Source organism: Saimiri boliviensis, chromosome 18, assembly GCF_048565385.1.
Source record: "Saimiri boliviensis isolate mSaiBol1 chromosome 18, mSaiBol1.pri, whole genome shotgun sequence".
Classification (NCBI taxonomy): Eukaryota; Metazoa; Chordata; class Mammalia; order Primates; family Cebidae; genus Saimiri; species Saimiri boliviensis.
This window is the reverse complement of record NC_133466.1, coordinates 13,534,031-13,546,751: the sequence shown is the minus strand read 5'-3', so window position 1 is coordinate 13,546,751 and position 12,721 is coordinate 13,534,031. Positions and strand designations below refer to the sequence as shown.

At 40.2% G+C, this 12,721-nt stretch overlaps 1 protein-coding gene and 1 pseudogene across 1 annotated transcript in view; both read left to right on the top strand.

The window, feature by feature from the left end:
• Window positions 1-12,721, top strand: part of HUNK (hormonally up-regulated Neu-associated kinase) — a 254,317-nt gene that overhangs the window by 75,126 nt on the left and 166,470 nt on the right. The window lies entirely within an intron of this gene.
• LOC101053212 (translationally-controlled tumor protein-like) lies at window positions 5,350-7,392 on the top strand (annotated as a pseudogene).

Below are 12,721 nucleotides of genomic sequence, written 5' to 3'. Positions count from 1 at the left end.
CATTAGCTGGGAGCTCTTGACCAGGAATCCTTGGATTCTCATGAAGACAAGAGCAGGACATTGAGAGAGATGTGTGATATGGTTAGGCTCTGTGTTCTCAACTCAAATCTCATCTTGAATTGTAATCCCCAGATGTCTAGAGACCTGGCGGGAAGTGAGTGGGTCAGGGGGTTGGTTTCCACAATGCTGTTCTTATGATAGCGAGGAAGCTCTCACGAAATCTGACGGTTTTAGGAATGCAGTCTCCCGTACACTCTTCTGTCTTTCCTGCCACCTTGTGAAGAAGTTACTTGTTTCTTTTTTGCCATCCGCCATGATTGTGAGTTTCCTGAGGTCTCCCCAGCCATGTGGAACTGTGAGTCAATTAAGCCTCTTTTGTTTGCAAATTGCCCAGTTTCAGATAGAGTATCTCTGCAGCAGTGTGAGAATGGACTAATACAGTGCCCACACCGGAAAGGCTGGAGGTGATACCATTTACAGGGGTGTGGGTCCCAGGTTTTGGGCACTTTGCTTTTGTTTGTTTATTTACTTATTTTTAATGTGGTAAAATATGTGTAACATAAAATTTTAAAGTGTCGTTAAGTGCATTCACAATGCTGTGCAACTGTTACACCATCTATCTGGTTCTAAAACTTTTTCATCACCTTAAACAGAACTTCCTTATCCATTAAACAGTAACTCCCCATTCCCTCTCCCATGATCCCAATAACCTCCAATCTATTTTCTGTCTCCATGAATTTGCCTACTCTAGGGACCTCACATAAATGGAGGATATGATATTTGTCTTTTTGTGTCTGGCTTATTTCACTTAGCATAGTATTTTCAAGGTTCAATTATGTTGTAGCATGTGTCAGAACTTCACTCCTTTTCATGGCTCAATAATATTTCATTGTGTGGATAAACCATACTGTGTTTATCCATTCATCTGTTGATGAACACAAATTGTTTCTTCTAGCTTTTGACTATTATGAATAATGCTGCAGTGACTACTGGTGTAAACCTATCTGAGTTACTATTTCCACTTCTTTTTTTTTTTTTTTTTTTTTTTTTTTTTTGAGACAGAGTTTTGCTCTTGTTACCCAGGCTGGAGTGCAATGGCGCGATCTCGGCTCATCGCAACCTCCGCCTCCTGGGTTCAGGCAATTCTCCTGCCTCAGCCTCCTGAGTAGCTGGGATTACAGGCACGTGCCACCATGCCCAGCTAATTTTTTTGTATTTTTAGTAGAGACGGGGTTTCACTATGTTGACCAGGATGGTCTCGATCTCTTGACCTCGTGATCCACCCGCCTCGGCCTCCCAAAGTGCTGGGATTACAGGCTTGAGCCACCGCGCCCGGCTATTTCCACTTCTTTTGGGTAAGGAATAGAATTGCTGTGTCATATGGTAATTCCATGATTAGCTTTTAGAGGAACCTCTAAGCTGTTTTCCACAAAGACTGCACCATCCTTACCAGCAATGTATGAAAGTTCCACTTTCTCTGCATCCTCTACAAACAGGCATCCCCAAACTTTTTACACAGGGGACCAGTTTACTGTCCCTCAGACCGTTGGAGGGCCGCTACATACTGTGCTCCTTTCACTGACCACCAATGAAAGAGGTGCCCCTTCCTGAAGTGTGGCAGGGGGCCGGATAAATGGCCTCAGGGGGCCGCATGCGGCCCGCGGGCCGTAGTTTGGGGACGCCTGCTCTACAATATTTGTTCATTTGAATTTTTAAAAATGACAACCATCCTGTTAGGTGTGAAGTGGTACCTCATTGTGGTTTTAGTGTGCATTGCCCTAATGACTAATGACTAATGACATTGAACATCTTTTATGTGACTATTAACCATTTATGTATCTTCTTTGGTGAAATGTATATTCAAGTCTTTTGCATATTTTTTAATGGAGTTGTTTGTCTTTGTTGTTGCCTTATAAGATTTCTTTATATAGTCTGGATACTGAACTCTTGAGAGATGTAATTTGCAAATATTTTCTCCCATTCTGTAGGGTGTGTTTTTGCTTTCTTGATAATGTTCTTTGATGAACAAAAGTTTTAAATTTGATCAAGTCCAGTTTATTTATATTTTCTTTTGTGGCTTGTGTTTTTGGTGCCCTATCTAAGATGCCATTGGCAAATTCAAGGGTTCAGAGATTTACCTCTATATTTCCTTTGAGGGGTTTTATTGTTTTAGCTCTTATATTTAGGTTATTGACATATTTTGAGCTAGCTTTTTAATATGGTATAAGATAAAGGTCCAACTTCAATTCATTCTTTTACATGTGAAAATTCAGTTGTCCCAGCACCATCTGTTGAAGAGACTGTTATTTTCCTATTGAATGGTCTTGGCATCCTTGTCAAAAATCAATTGGCCATATATGCATGGATTTATTTTTGGACTCTTCATTCTATTCCGTTAGTCTATATATCTATCCTTAGGCGAGTACCACGTTGCTTTGATTATTTTTGTTTTATAAGTAAGTTTTGATATTGGGATTTAAGCCCTCTGACTTTGTTCTTTTTTTCCCCTCAAGATTATTTTAGCTATTCAGGGCCCCCTTGTAATTTCATGTAAATGTGAGGATAAGTTTTTCTATTTCTGCAAAACAGTTTGTTACAATTTTGGCAGGGACTGCATGGAATCTGTTGATCACTTTGGGTACAGCTCTGAATTTTTTCCTGGACTATTAGAATTATTGGGAAGGCTTCTCATCTGGTTCCAGAGGTGCTAATCTTGAATCATCTTAGCCAGGAAGCTTAATAACGTCTCAACACTCTGTACATGGTAAGGTTGGAGCAGGGAAACCAGTCAGAATGTTTATGGCCTATCTTTTCTCCCAGAGCTGGCCGAACACATTATTCAAAATACCAACACATCTCTCTTGCATTTGTTCCAGCCTGGAGACCACACTTTAGAACCCACTGTCTTAGTGGGTTGATGAATCAGTACCCAATTGAGGAACTGAAATTGGACCAGCTGGGTGTTTTGAGCCTCAATTGGAAAGCAGACATTGAATTAGCTCTTAGATTTCCAGTAACTTTTTCCCTTTTGGGAATGTATTTTATCACTTTTGTAGTTATATATATTTTGCAGCTCAGAATGCATTCAGTTGCATGTAACAGAAGATTTATTTTTTTCACACAACGAGAAGTCCTAAGGTAGGTGGCTCTTGGCATTAGTTCAGGCACTCAGAGATCTCAGGGCTGGCAGACTTGCAGTACTTTTTGTCTTTCTCTCACGATCTCAAGATGGCTTCACCACTCCAAATATCACATCTACATTCATAACAGGAAAGGGTGGGAGAAGCACCCCAGAGCTCATATCAAGAAGACAGAAGCTTTCCAGGAAGCCCTAGAAGACTTCCCATTATATTTTATTAATTAGAATTGTATCCCATGGCTCTCTGTAGGTGAAAAGAAACTGGAACCTTAGGGAACAGGATCGTCGTGATTGGCTTTAACCAATCCTGATCCATTGCCTGAAGCTGAGCACATTACCTTCCTAAATAAAATTGGAATTTTGTCAGCGAGGGATAAGGAGCAGCAAGGTATCAGTGTACTACTTAGGCATACACACTTACATGGTTATTTTATTACCTATTTTCTTAAGCACTTTCTACCTCTGAGGGCCTGTTCTCATCCCTGATATTCTACGAATATAGAATAACCAGAAATTTCTCAGCCTGTATATTTTCCTTTTGTGCCTGGATGGTGGCCTGGCACATAATGAAGTTAGTTGCAGAGAAGGCAGGGTGTGGCCACCCCGTAAGGCTGTAAGCAAATGTGAGCAGGCTTACAGGCGCTGTATCTTTAAGGCCCTGAGTTCACACTGTTCATGATATGTTTCCTAATTATTTCCTTTAAATGTTGAAAGCACTTTCTTTTCTTGCCCTTTAGGGGAAAAAAACCAAGTTTCAAAAAAGCATCTCATCAATGATTCAATCAAAGAAATGTCATTAATGAGAAGACAGAAAAAAAAAAAAAAGCCTCCAACATTGTATTTGGGTATATTTCAACAGTTAATTTGTATTTCAAAATGTGAATATAAATTAAAAGGCTAAATACTTGAAAGTCAAAAATATTCCTTATTTGACATTAAAGTCAGTGAGTTGATCACATTTGCTGAATCTAGCTAGTAAAACGTGCTAATTTATGGCTAAGTGATTAAACAGGGAGACAGATGGAGAATCAAATGAGTTTTCTTCACATTCAAATTTGCATACTGTTTCTGATGGTGCATACTCTTATTGCTCTGTGTGGTGCCCTCCAGTATTAGAAGAACATAGAGAGCTATTTATGTCAGCTTTGCACAAGCAACCCCAAAGAAAGAAAAGGGGAATTATATCAAGTCCTAGACTTAGAAAAATACAGAGCTCAGTTAGATGTTCTCTTCTGTTTCTCATTCATTCATCATTTTTGCTTCCATTTCATAATGGGTAGAATAGGCAACTGTCAAATAGTGGAGTTTTCTCCTTTCTCCATTGTATCATGGAAAATGCCATGGCCTGGGAATCAGAAGACAGTCTAATTCTAGGTTTCTCAGCAACTTGTGTGACATTGGACAATTCTGTTCTCTTCAGTCTTAGTTGCCTCGTTTGACAATTGAGTTTTATGTTGCCTAGATCATTTCTAGGCAGTATGGCACAGTGGAGGAAGCAAGTACGCTAATTTTGATCTTGGCTCAACCACCTACCAGATGAGGGATCTTGGATAACTTAGTTTAGCCACTGTGTGCTACAGGTTTTTATTAGTAAAGTGAGGACGTTTGGTGATCATTTTATGTAAAACCCTTAGAACAGTGCCTGGAACGTAAGCACCCCTCTACGTTAGCTGTTTTGTTTGTTATCTCTAAGATTCCTTCCTGTACTAAGGTTCTTCAAGTCTGTGTTAGAGCACAAAGGAAGGTAACTTAATGACGGCTAATCTAGCTTGCTCGCACCCTGTGTCAAACTTGCAATTTCTGGAAGGTACCATCAGAGATAATTTAACTATCAGGACCTTATTTGCATTCCCTTGATGATACAGTGTCACCAGAGGGAAAGATTTCAATGTCTTCCAGCCCATGCCAGTGCTTTCCACCCGCCAGGGTGGTACTGCCTGGAGCAAGTGCTCCATCAGCCAGTGCTGTGCTCAGAGTTGTTTTTATAGTTGCTGGTGAAACTTGCAGAAGGGAACTATGACTCTCTTCTCCTTCATCTCCCATGCCTTCAGTTCAACAGAGAGGACCTGGAAGTCAATATTCCTGGAACTGGTTTTAAGAGATACAACTCTGGCTTTGCCATCTGCTCTCCACTTCCACCTGAGTACTGCTACAGCTGCACAGAGCTCGCTCTGAGCTCCAGGCTTCTCCTAAGCTAGCACCACCATTGACTCCCTCCAACCGCCATCATTATTACCTACTGAGATCTCATCAGCCACAGAGAGGTATCCTCTGACTTCTACAAAGATCCTGGAAATCAGAGACTGGCTGTGCCTGGAGGTGGAGGGAAAGATGGTGAGTAGGACAGACTGTAACACTGAAGACTTGCCATTAGTGAGAATGTCTCCACTGAAGACCCCTAGGGTGAAGGTATAGAAAGCAGAGTCATCAACGCTGTTGTTATCACCATGAACCATCACTTGCCAGAATCCAGCTCCACAAAGAAGCCTACAAGAAGTACATCGAAGATTACATGAAATGAGTCGAAGGCAAACTTGAAGAACAGAGACCATAAAAAGTAAAATCTTTTACGATGGACTGCAGAACAAATCCAGCACATCCTTGCTAATTGCAAAAACTACCAGTTCATTATTTGTGAGGACATGAATCCAGATGGCATGCTGGCTCTACTGGACTACCATCAGGATAACGTGACCCCATATATGATTTTCTTTAACGATGATTTAGAAATGGAAAACTGTTAACAGATTTGACAATTGCTGTGGATCTGTCACCTGTCATTATAACCAGCTGCTGCTCGTCATCCACACAACACCAGGACTGAAGACAAATGGGACTGATGTCAACTTGAGCACTTTATTTTGACCATGATTTATCTGGAGGGGAGGCTTGTTTTTAAGAAAAAAAATGGCTGTATATAGGTTGTCTAACAATAAAATACATTTAAATAAAAATAAAATACAACTCTGTGACCTAGACTAAAGCTGTCAGCTACCCCTCCCCCACCCACATATAGACTCACAGGGAGCTCTGCTGAGGAGAGAAGCAAAATTTCTTTAGAATTTTTTAGAGGTTTATTTATTTATTTATTTACCTTTCACTGGATTTTTGACCAGTCATGGATAGGAAAGACCCAATGGTTGGGTGCAAGTGGTTTTACAATCCATTTCGTTTTCATTTTTGTGGTATAGCCAGTTGTTTGGGATTACAGCAGTCCTAAAATCTTTAAAAATAAAGCTCTTCTCATGCCTATAATCCCAGCACTTTGGGAAGCTGAGGTGGGTGGATCACTTGAGGCCAGGAGTTTGGGACCAGCCTGGCCAACCTGCAAAATCTTATCTCTACTAGAAATAACAAAATTAACCAGGCATTGTGGTGCATGCCTATAATCCCAGCTACTTGGGAGGCTGAGCCATGAGAATCACTTGAACCCAGGAAGTGAAGGTTGTGGTGAGCTGAGACCATGCCACTGCACTACAGCCTGGGTGACAAAGCGAGACTGTCTCAAAAGTTAAAAAAAAAAAAGCTCTAAAACATGTCCATGATGAACATCACTGTCTGGCAACTGGAACTCCTTGTTTTTCTAAAAGAACCTTGATGTATTTCTTATTGTTTTAATGTAATAGCAGATCAAGGTGTTCTGCCGTTCCCTATCCAAGAGTTGCAAACTGGTTCCCAATTAGGCAACTTGGCTTCTACTCTGACTTTAAATCTCATGCAAAGTGGCATAATAATGGGTGTTGGGGAGTCTACATTTATGTCTCTATCTCTGCTCTCGAGCTATGCACTTAACTTGGTGTCCTGCTAGGTTCATCTTTATGAACTACATCAGAGAGCTTCCTTAACCTCTGCCTTCCATTTGGGTTTGGCCAGTGGAAGACACTGGCTGAAGACAAGAAGGTAGAATAGGGAATTTGGGGTGTTTTTCACCTTCTGCCGTCTCTGCTGGGCACTGTAGTTTGGTTCTTTCCCTCTCCTAATGCCTCAGCTCCATATGGCAATCCTAAAAATTAATAAATCCTTTTCCAGCTTGGTACAATCATAGAGCAGCAGACTTGATTATTGCTCTTTGAAAATCAGTGTCAATAATGTGAGTTGAAAACTGTCTAGAAGAAACCCCACCCAATAATATTTCAAAAGCTCTGCATTCAGCAATTAGGTTGGGAACTTAAAAAAAATGAAAATTAAAAAAAAATTTAAAGGCGGGGCATGGTGGCTCATGCCTGTAATCCTAGCACTTTGGGAGGCCGAGGTGGGTGGATCACCTGAGGTTAGGAATTCAAGACTAGCCTGGCCAAAATGGTTAAACCCTGTCTCTACTAAAAATACAAAAAATTAACTGGATGTGGTGGTGCGTGCCTATAATCCCAGCTACTTGGGAGGCTGAGGCAGGAAAATTGCTTGAACCCAGGAGATGGAGGTTGGAGTGAGCCAAGATCATATCACTGCACTCCAGCCTGGGTAACAGAGCAAGACTCTGTCTCAAAAACAAACAAACAAACAAACAAACAAACAAACAAACAAACCTTAAGAGCTTTGCAGGTGCTTAAAAAAATGAGAATTCATTTATAAATTTATAATAAATCAATAAATGTATTAATCTCTTTTCTTGGTAGATGTTTTCATTTATCTAAAAGTATTTTCTTATGTGATTTCTTCTTTGACTCATTGGTTCTTTAGTTGTATTAATTTTCATATTTATGCAAATTTTCCAAATTTCCTTCTGTAACTGATTTTTAATGTCATGGCATTGTGGTCAGAAAATAGGCATTTATGATTTCAGCTTTTTTAAGCATATCAAGGTCTGTTTTATGGCCTAATCTATAGTCATTCCTGAATAATTTTCCTTGTGTACTTTAGAAGAATGTGTGTTGTTCTCTCATTGGGTGCAGTGTTCTATAGAGGTCTGTTAGATCTAGTTGTGTTATAATGTTGTTCAAGTCTTCTATTTCCTTGTTGATTATGTCTAATTATTCTATCTGTTTTGAAGTCTCCAATTATTATTGTTGACTTATCTATTTCTCCCTTCATATCTATTCATTTAGTCTGATTTTGCTTCATGTATTTTGAGGCTCTGTTGTAAGGAGCATATATGTTTATGATTGTTATGTTTTCTTCATAGATTGTTGCAAAGCTTTGCCTAATTTCTAGAGTTCTGAAAAAGTTGATACTACTGTTGCTAGTGTCTTTCTTTCTCTCTCTCTCTTTTTCTTTCTTTCTTTTTCTTCCTTCCTTTCTTCCTTTCCTTATTGCTTTTGCAGGGGAGTAGCTTTTTGAAGATCCTTGCTCTGCCATTTCTGGTCTCTTTGTAGTTTCTAATAAGAGAAAGTCCCTGAGAGTTTTGAATAGAAGCATGCATTTATGTTGTGTGTTCTTGGAAATACTGTTCATATTTTAGACTCACTTTTACATAAAATAAGAAAACAATTCATAAACACTGGGGTAGAATAAACTTTAACATAATTAACAACTACTAAACTGGGGATTTTTACATGAGCATAGGAGGTGTGACATGGATCCAACTATTAGTCATTATTTCAACATCACTAGAAGAATCAATCTGATAAGTCTCTGTCAGTGTTGACCATCTTGACCATCTTTATGTTTTGGGTGATATTTATTGATCTGTGGTTCTCCAGATTCATCTCACAGAGTACAGATGCTAAGTATAGAGACTTTATCTTTCTTAAAATATGAATGGTTATGATCTTATCCCTTTCAACAGTAGATATGTTTTTGATGAAGATTTGCCTCTACCATGGGTTATTCATATAAACATTCTGCATAAGTAGTGGTTCACTGGAGGGCCACTTTAATTTTTTTCCAAGACCATTTATATACTCTAAAGATTAATAATGAAGTAATGAAGAATAATTACTAACTAAAATATTAAACAAATAAAACTGGACACGAAAAAGGAAGTCCATATGAAATCCATGGTATTGCCAATAAACTTAAGAAATGCTAAAAACGATCAGCAACTTTGCAATAGCAATGTTAACTTTTCTTCCCAAATAACTAGTATATTCTTAGATTTTCCTTTTAAGTATTGGCTAAAAAGCCAAAATTACCTCAATTTCCTTGGAACTTTTTGTACCTCATACATGCACCTTGCCACATTTTTGGTCATATCATAATTATTTTAGTTGCTTTTCTCTCTTAGGTCATGTGGGCTTCAGTAGTGTGGCCCGTGCCAGTCATCTATTTTTCTCCAAAGACACCAAGCATAACATCTTGCACACAACTGGTATATTAGAAAAATCAGGTCTTGCATTCAGGAAGTTACCTACTAAAAACAAGAAGGGTTTATGGGAAAAATAGGTTTAACAGCAGACCGCTCAAAACCTAAAGTACTTTATAACAAGAGCACAAGTAAAGACAAACCTAAGAGTGAAAAAGACATGTTAAATTTGTAAAAACAAAAGAAATGTTAAAGTAAAGAATTCTCTCCTTTCAAAAGGTGATGGGATGAGCTTCCCTTCTTAACTACTCCACTGAGCTGATAGATAAATTTTTTCTGGCCCACCAGTTAGGGACTGAAGGTTTTTATCTCCCCAAAATTCATATGTTGAAATATAATCTCCATTGTGATGGATTGGGAAGTAGGGCCTTCAAGAGGTAATGGGTGGAGCCCTCATGAGTGGGACTAGGACCCTTATAAAAAGGAATCCTAGACAGGTAGCTTACCCTCTTCTGCCACATGAGGCTCCAATGAGAAGGTGGCCGTCTGCAACCCAGAAGAGTGCCCTCACCAGAACCCGACCATTCTGGCACCCTGATCTCAGATTTGGCCTCCAAAACTGTGAGAAATGCATTTCTGTTGCTTATAAGCCACTCAGTTTATGGTAATTTGTTAACTTGTTGTAGCAGCCTGAGCTAAGATACCACCCAATTGCGGAGGTTGCAGCTCTCTGACAATTCATATCCACACAAGTGTTTTAATTCCTCCCTCTTCATCTTGCCTAATGCCTCAGCAGCTATTCCCACATGAACACTGAAACCCAAGTGTCTTGGTTATTTAGACCAACATCCAGGTCCCAGCACACCTACAGTTCCAGCTTACATATCACTTTCCAGTTCTCTCCTTCCTGGGGCCGCTAGGGTTTCTTCTTTCCTTCTGCCTTGTGAGCTCAACTATACATTTTAAAAGGGTTTTTAAAAAACCTGCATTTTAGGCAACATAGCAAGGAGTCTATTGAGGGAGGTTTTTGCTGTTATCTATTATTTTAGTCCACCTACCATCTTCCCAGCAGAACTCCCTCCCCCATTATTCTTCTCACAGAATCTTTTGCTAACAGATCACTGTTACTAGAGTAATATAAACATCGGGTTCATCGCGTATAGCAGTTTACACTTATGAGAAGAGAGAGGAGAAACAGAGATTTAGTTCAAAGAGGAATTCATTTTATATGGAAAGTATAATTTTGAGGCCAAGTGTGGTGGCTCGTGCCTGTAACCCCAGAACTTTGGGAGGCCAAGGCAGGAGGATTGCTTGAGCAAAGGAATTTGAGACCAGCCTGGGCAACATAGTAACACTCCATATCTACAAAATATAAAAAAAACTAGCTAGGTGCAGTGTCATGTGGCTGTACTCCCAGCTACTCGGGAGGCTGAAGCGGGAGGATCACTTGAGCCCATGAAATGGAGGCTGCAGCGAACCATGATCATGCCATTGCACTCTAGCCTTGGAACGGAGCAAGGCCCTGTCTCAAAAAACAAAAAATAGAAAGTATAATATTGAGCCAATTCTCTAGGGTTTATCAGATTTTTTTTCTCCCCAGCATTTTCTTTTTTTTTTTTTTTTTTTTTGAGACGGAGTTTCGCTCCTGTTACCCAGGCTGGAGTGCAATGGCGTGATCTCGGCTCACCGCAACCTCTGCCTCCTGGGTTCAGGCAATTTTCCTGCCTCAGCCTCCTCAGTAGCTGGGATTACAGGCACACACCACCATGCCCAGCTAATGTTTTGTATTTTTAGTAGAGATGGGGTTTCACCATGTTGACCAGGATGGTCTCGATCTCTTGATCTCGTGATCCACCCGCCTCGGCCTCCCAAAGTGCTGGGATTACAGGCGTGAGCCACCGTGCCCGCCCCTGCCCCCGCATTTTCTCTAAGATACACTATCCATACAGAAGGTTGAATGATTGCTTTAGGACTAGTTACTCAATGTGTGAATGATTAGCTCTTTTGTCTTCGTCCCTCTTCTCTGTTTATTAGCATGTCTGTGGTTGGCTGGACCATGGAAAAAGATGCCATAGGAAACAGTTAACAAAACTATTTAATAACAATCACTAACATCTCTTATAGAACCATGGTTGGAAAGATGGAAGAATCACCGGCTGAAATAAGATCTGAATCCTCACCTGAATCTCTCTCTCATTCTCCTCTTCTCCACATGTACATTTGACAACCGCATCAGCAACAACCTGTAGGGACCGTCCTAAAGGGAATTTTAAATCTTCTATGGAACACTATGTTTCCTGAGAGTCCTTAATGAATTCTGCAGGAAATAGTATATCTGTTTATTTATTCAACAAATATTCACTGAGCATTGGCCAGATATCTGACACTGGGTTGGGCCTGGCCTTTGGGGAGACGGAACTGCCAAGTTTCTGGCCCAATTTCCTTCAACCAGAGCAGCTCTGCTGTTGTCTGCTTTGTAGTTGATAATCCCTGTATGTGGGGGAGGAGGTTCTCCTGCCTAAAGAAAATTTGAAGTCTTCTGTGGCATAGGAAATGCTTTTATTTAATAGAAGTTCTCATCAAGTAGAGCTATTTTGGGGCCAGCGCCTAATAGTTGTAGGCTTATACATCAGTACAATGAGGAGCACATGGTGAGTATGCGTGTGGTTCAGGGAAGTCTATATTGAGCTGCTGTAACACACGTCCCCTACAACAGCAAAGGTTTACTTCTTGCTCGTGGTATACATCCACTGTGCATTGTCTGTGTCTCCAGTTTGAGTATGAGCTGACTTTTGGACTGCAGCTAACAGAGTGGCCTCTATCTGGAACACCGCTTGTCCCTAGTGGGGGTGCATTAAAAACACAGTGAAGCTGACATTCGTTCTTACAGCTTCCATCTGGGTGTTAGATGGGTCTCTGCTATTGACATCTCATAGGCAAAACAAGTTAAATGGCTTCACTGGATGTCACTGGCACAGGGAAATATAATCTTTTCATAGGGAGGGACAGCAAACATTTCATAACAATAATGCAAAGTACTCTAGTGCTCAGTAAATATGTGCTGGTTAAACAACTATATACAATCAACAATCATGTATCAACGCATTCACAGCTCCCGACCCTATAAACCAGTTTTTTCTGAGAAGTCCCTGAGATGTTGTGCTTTTTGTGTTATGAGAAGAGCTGAAATGAGCTGAAAATAATCTCAAGAATTTTATTGTCACAACTAAGTCACAACTGGCCTTCAACACTCCCCACCAGTTGGGTAAGGAAACCATATCCAGTCCCCAGCCCCATGTCTATCTCGCCTTCTCAAAATGTGTTGTAAAATATTAGAAGAAAGAAGGTCTGGAACTTCTAAGGATTAAGAAGAAATTCACATCAGCAGAAAGCCAGGCTGT